Here is a 6,000-nt window from a genome sequence, read left to right on the forward strand (position 1 = left end):
TCATTCCCCAGATGGCTGCAACAACTGGAGCTGTGCCGATCCAAAGCCAGGAGCCAGGAGCTTCTTTCTGGGTCTCCCACGTGGCTGCAGGGCCCCAAGCACTTTGGCCATCTTCTACTCCTTCCCAGGCCATAGCAGAGAGCTGGATTGGAAGTGGAGCAGCCAAGACTGGAACCCGCGCCCATATGGGATGCTGGTGCTTCAGGCCAAGGCTTTAACCTGCTGTGCCACAACGCTGGCCCCTTTTTCATTAGATTTTTTAGAGCTCTAAGCAAATAGGCCTATTTTTGATGTTATACCCCACCTCTCAGCACTACTTACTTCTTTATGTAAATATCAGAAAATCCAGAGATATTTAAGTTTCTGAAAATGGCTTGGACACGCTCACTGTTTTGGGGGAGGCAATGCTTACACTTACATTCACAGATAGCATCAGAATTTCATTTTTTCACGTTCTTTCCCCACATAAGCACCAAGAGTGACCACAAGCTTTATCTACATAATGACTCCCTGGGTTTCATCACAGATTTCTCCTGGAAGGCACAATAGAACCTAGAGCTTTCCCTTCAGTAACACTTCATTCCAAGGTTGGTGCCAGGCAATCTGTGGTAATGGCTTTGCAGATTTGCATGGAGTCAGTTCAGGGAAGGCAAGTACTGCAGCAAGATACGGAAATCCCACAGCTTCCGCACTGCTCTAACACAGAACTTCTCGAACGTCAGTGGGCAGCACTATGTTATACTGACTTTTCAAATTCTGTCGCTGAATGAAGGCTGTGACAATGCAGTGTTAAGAGAACTAAAGAATATGGAATGGCTCATTCAAACACAGCAGTGGACACACACAAGCAACCACAGAGGATGATGCCAGGAACAGCAGCCACTAAGCCCAGGGTTTTGCTCTGTCATTCACTGAGTGAGTACCCTTGGATAAGTCACAAGATCCCTAATTTTCACTTTTCATCCTAAATATAAGGGACTTGGAGGCACTCTAAATTGCTTTCCTGGACTAATCTGACATATGCATAATCTTCCATAGCTTGGAAAATAACCCTACTCATGCCACTTAATTCACACAAATCTATTATTTATACCACTCTTATTTTACACATAATTGCATTGAGACTTCCCCCATGAAAATCCTATGCTATCTAAGGTTCTTTTAAATCATTCAATGGCTGTGAGCACTAACGTGGTCATCTTAACCCTTATTCTGTTAAATGTTTAGGGTTTCTCACAATAGTCTCTGTTTATTTCTTAAATTAAAAAAATTCATTAATTTGAATGAGAGAAACATTTATAACATGTATTTATGGGAAGGTGGAAGTGAGGGAAAGACAGAGAGAGAAAGATCCCATCCACTGGTTCATTCCCCAACTGTCCCCAGTGGCCAATGGCTCTGAGCTGGAGACTGAAGCCTGGAGCTGGAAACTCAGCCTAGGTCTCTCACGTGAGCCGCAGGAACCTGGTTACTAAAGCCATCATCCGCTGCCTCCCACACTGTGCATTAGCTGGAAGTGGGAGTCAGGAGCAGACTCAGATCTGTCATTCAGGTAGTCATATACAGGATGCAGTACCTTCACCAGCAAATGCCCACTCCTCTGTTTATTTTTATGTAATAAGTGGAAAAAACTAAAGGGCATAGAAATTATGTAGCTCTCAATTATAATAAAAATCGAAATGCTATGATTAAGTGAAAACTTACTATTTGGCACATACTATATTAAGTCCTACATACATATTACCTCTAATTCAACCCTTTTTCAAGTGTGTTAGTATCATATTTTGCAGATAAGAACAATGAGGCTTGGAATCTAAGTATATCTTCACAGGCAGAGCAACTAGTAAGTTGTAGAAACATGCTTGTAACTCAGATAGGACTTCGAAATTGGTGTTCCCTCAGCTGCAGCACACTGCCTCTCTTTTTTGATCCAATGAACAAGCATGTAAAAACGCAGTTCTGCGGGCCATCAAAGAAGGAGGTGCCTTTCTCTGAAGGGAGGAGAGAACTTCCACTTTGACTATGACCTTGTCTAAACATGATAAGAGTCGGTGAATTCAACAAGTTTCCATAGCCTTGGAAACTCATGACTGGAGCATAGGGAGATTACTGATGCCATAAACAAGAGTGTCAATTTGTTAAGTCAACAACAGGAGTCACTGTGCACTTACTCCTCATGTAGGATCTCTGTCCTTAATGTGCTGTACATTGTGATTTAATGCTATAACTAGTACTCAAACAGGATTTTTTACTTTGTGTTTCTATGTGGGTGCAAACTGTTGAAATCTTTACTTAATATATGCTAAACTGATCTTCTGTATATAAAGAGAATCGAAAATGAATCTTGATGTGAATGGAAGGGGAGAAGGAACAAGAAAGGGGAGGGTTGTGGGTGGGAGGGAAGTTATGGGGGTGGGGGGAACCATTGTAATCCATAAGCTGTACTTTGGAAATTTATATTCATTAAATAAAAGTTAAAAAAAACTTGTGGGAAAATAATAAAAGCATATTTTGGTGCAAAAACAACCCACACAGTTCTGTTTAGGGTTCAGTGCTAAACTCAGCATGCATAAATAAATAAGGCATCTAGCCCTCTTGGTAATTTCTGTTATAACCCGTGTGCTCAAAAAATGATCTATCATTCTCTGAGCTTAGGTTGTCTTCATGCCATTCCCCTCAACTGATGCTCAGAGTACAGCCCTGAAGTCTAAATGTGACAAAAACATTAAAAAATATATACGCTCTTCTAGGCCACAGGGAAGAAACCTAATTTCTTTTCTCAGGAGACCAAACTGTAAGTGCACAAATTAATTAACCATTACTACCTCAAGAAGACAAGGGAGTCTTGCACAATGATCTTTTCTAGGAAGGCTTCAAGGAGTTTTTCCCATCTCACACAAAACTGCATAATTAGAAGGTAAAAATAGACTTTTTTTTTTTTTTTTTTTGGACAGGCAGTGAGAGAGACAGACAGAAAGGTCTTCCTTTGCTGTTGGTTCACCCTCCAATGGCTGCCGCGGCCAGAGCGCTGCAGCCGGCGCACTGCGCTGATCTAATGGCAGGAGCCAGGTACTTATCCTGGTCTCCCATGGGGTGCAGGGCCCAAGCACTTGGGCCATCCTCCACTGCACTCCCAGGCCACAGCAGAGAGCTGGCCTGGAAGAGGGGCAACCGGGACAGAATCCGGTGCCCCAAATGGGACTAGAACTCGGTGTGCTGGTGCCGCAAGGCGGAGGATTAGCCTAGTGAGCTGCGGCGCCGGCCCTAGAAGGTAAAAATAAAGTCAAAAGAATGGAAGTCTCAGTCCTCTGGAATAAAGTCAATAGCTTTAAACTGCACATACAGAGACAAAGACAAAACAGCCCTCTAATCTCTCCTGCATGAGTATTTGATATTTAAATGGAGAAACAACATAAAATTTTGTGCTACCTAGGTACACAAGCTTACAATTTAATTCACACAAGTAATAGATTGTATGTTAGTCACATTTTTGTGGAATTACTGTGGAAAATTCTATTTCTAAAGAGAACATATTCATCTCTTTCTTGTCCCCATGATTAAGTCATAAATGAAAGACAATGGCCAATACTAGGGATTTCTATGGAATTTTGAGTTTGGGAAGCGATGGTTATCAAGTTTATTTTTAAAATATTAACATAATAATGAGTTGAATATTATATAATTAATTCTCCCTGTATATATATACATATACACACATGAAGGCATAATACAATTTTTGGAAGAATTGAGTGCTTTTGTTACTTATGATTATTTTTGCTCTAATTGTGTCCCATTCTGAGAATGATAGCAAAACATATTAATGAGACAATATATGATATGAATGGGTGATCTAGAAAAGTCGCCAAAATGATTTATTTTTGTCCAGTAGCCCACCCTCAGAGAACTTTACAATCAATTTTTTAAAAGATTTATTTTTTGAGCTTCTAAGATCAATCCCATTCACAATAGCTACAAAAAATTCAAATATCTTGTAATAATGTTAACCAAGGATGTCAAAGATCTCTATGATGAGAATTATAAAACATTAAAGAAAGAAACAGAAGAAGATACAAAAAAATGGAAAAATCTTCTGTTCGTGGATTGGAAGAATCAGTATCAACAAAATGTCCATTCTTCCAAAAGCGATCTACAGATTCAATGCAATACAATCAAAAGACCAAAGACATTCTTCTCAGATCTAGAAAAAATGATGCTGAAATTCATATGGATGGCCGGGGCTGTGGCTCCCTGGCTAATCCTCCGCCTACGGCGCCAGCACCTGGGGTTCTAGTCCCAGTTGGGGCATTGGGTTCTGTCCCAGTTGCTCCTCTTCCAATCCAGCTCTCTGCTATGGCCCGGGAAGGCAGTGGAGGATGGCCCAAGTCCTTGGGCCCTGCAGCCGCATGGGAGACCAGAAGGAAGCACCTGGCTCCTGGCTTTGGATTGGCGCAGCGTGCTGGCTGTAGTGGCCATTTGGGGGGGTGAACCAATGGAAAAGGAAGACCTTTGTCTCTGTCTCTGTCTCTCTCTCTCACTGTCTAACTCTGCCTGTCAAAAAAAAAAAAAAAAAAAAAAGGAAGGAAGGAAGGAAGGAAGGAAGGAAGGAAGGAAGGAAGGAGAAATTCATATGGAAATACAGGAGACCTTGAATAGCTAAATCAATCTTATACAACAAAAACAGAGCTGGAGGTACCACAATACCAGATTTCAAGACATGCTACAAGATAGTTATAATCAAAAAAGCCTGGTATTGGTACAAAAACAGATGGATAGACCAATGGAACAGAATAGAAATGCCAGAAATTAATCCAAACATCTACAGCCAACTTATGTTTGACCAAGGAGCTAAAACAATCCCTGGAGCAAGGACAGTCTCTTCAACAAATGTGCTGGGAAAACTGGATTTCCACATGCAAGAGTATGGCAGGACCCCTACCTTATACCTCACACAAAAATCCATTCCAAATGGATTAAAGAACTAAATCTATGACCCAATACTATCAAAGTACTAAAGAACATTGGGGAAACCTTGCAAGACATTGGCACAAAGTTCTTGGAAAAGACCCAAGAGGAAAAGGCAGTCAAAGCCAAAATCAACAGTTGGGATTACATCAAATTGAGAAGCTTCTGAACTACGAAAGAGATACTCAGGAAAGTGAAGAGACAACTGACACGATGGGAGAAATTATTTGCAAATTACACAACCAATAAAGGACTAATAACCAGAATCTACAAAGAGAACAAGAAATTCCACAACAACTAAATAAGCAACCCAGGTAAGAAATGTGCCAAGGACTTAAATAGACATTTTTCAAAAGAGGAAATCCAAATGGCCAACAAACACATGAAAAAATGCTCAGGATCACTAGCAATCAGGGAAATGCAAATCAAACCCACAATGAGATTTCACCTCACCCCAGTTAGAATGGCTTTTATACAGAAAACAACAAACAAAAAATGTTGGCGAAGATGTGGGGGAAAAGCTACCCTAACCCACTGTTGGTAGAAATGTAAACTGGTAAAACTACTATGGATATCCGTTTGGAGATACCTCAGAAGTCTGAGTATAGACCTACCGTATGACCCAGCCATCCCACTCCTGGGAATTTACCCAAGGGAAATGAAACCAGCAAATGAAAGCGTCATCTGCACTTCCGTGTTTATTTAGGTTGATTCCATGTCCAGCCCCTACAATCAGTTTTAAGACCCAATTATCAGGGCTGGTGCTGTAGTGCAGTGGGTTAAAGCCCCAGCCTGTAGTGCTAGCATCCTCTACGGCCACCAGTTCAAGTCCCAGCTGCTCCTCTTCCGATCTAGCTCTCTGCTATGACCTGGGAAGGCAGTAGAAGATGGTCTCAGTCCTTGGGCCCCTGCACCTGCTTAGGAGACCCAGAAGAAGTTGCTTCAGATCAACTCTTCTCACTGTCACATCCATCATGCCTCCTCCTCCAGTCCCTCCAGCACAAGCCCTCCTCCCTTGGATGTCTGACTTACTCACAG

This window comes from Oryctolagus cuniculus, chromosome 3 (genome assembly GCF_051225735.1).
Source record: "Oryctolagus cuniculus isolate XC-2025 breed Fujian yellow rabbit chromosome 3, ASM5122573v1, whole genome shotgun sequence".
Classification (NCBI taxonomy): domain Eukaryota; kingdom Metazoa; phylum Chordata; class Mammalia; order Lagomorpha; family Leporidae; genus Oryctolagus; species Oryctolagus cuniculus.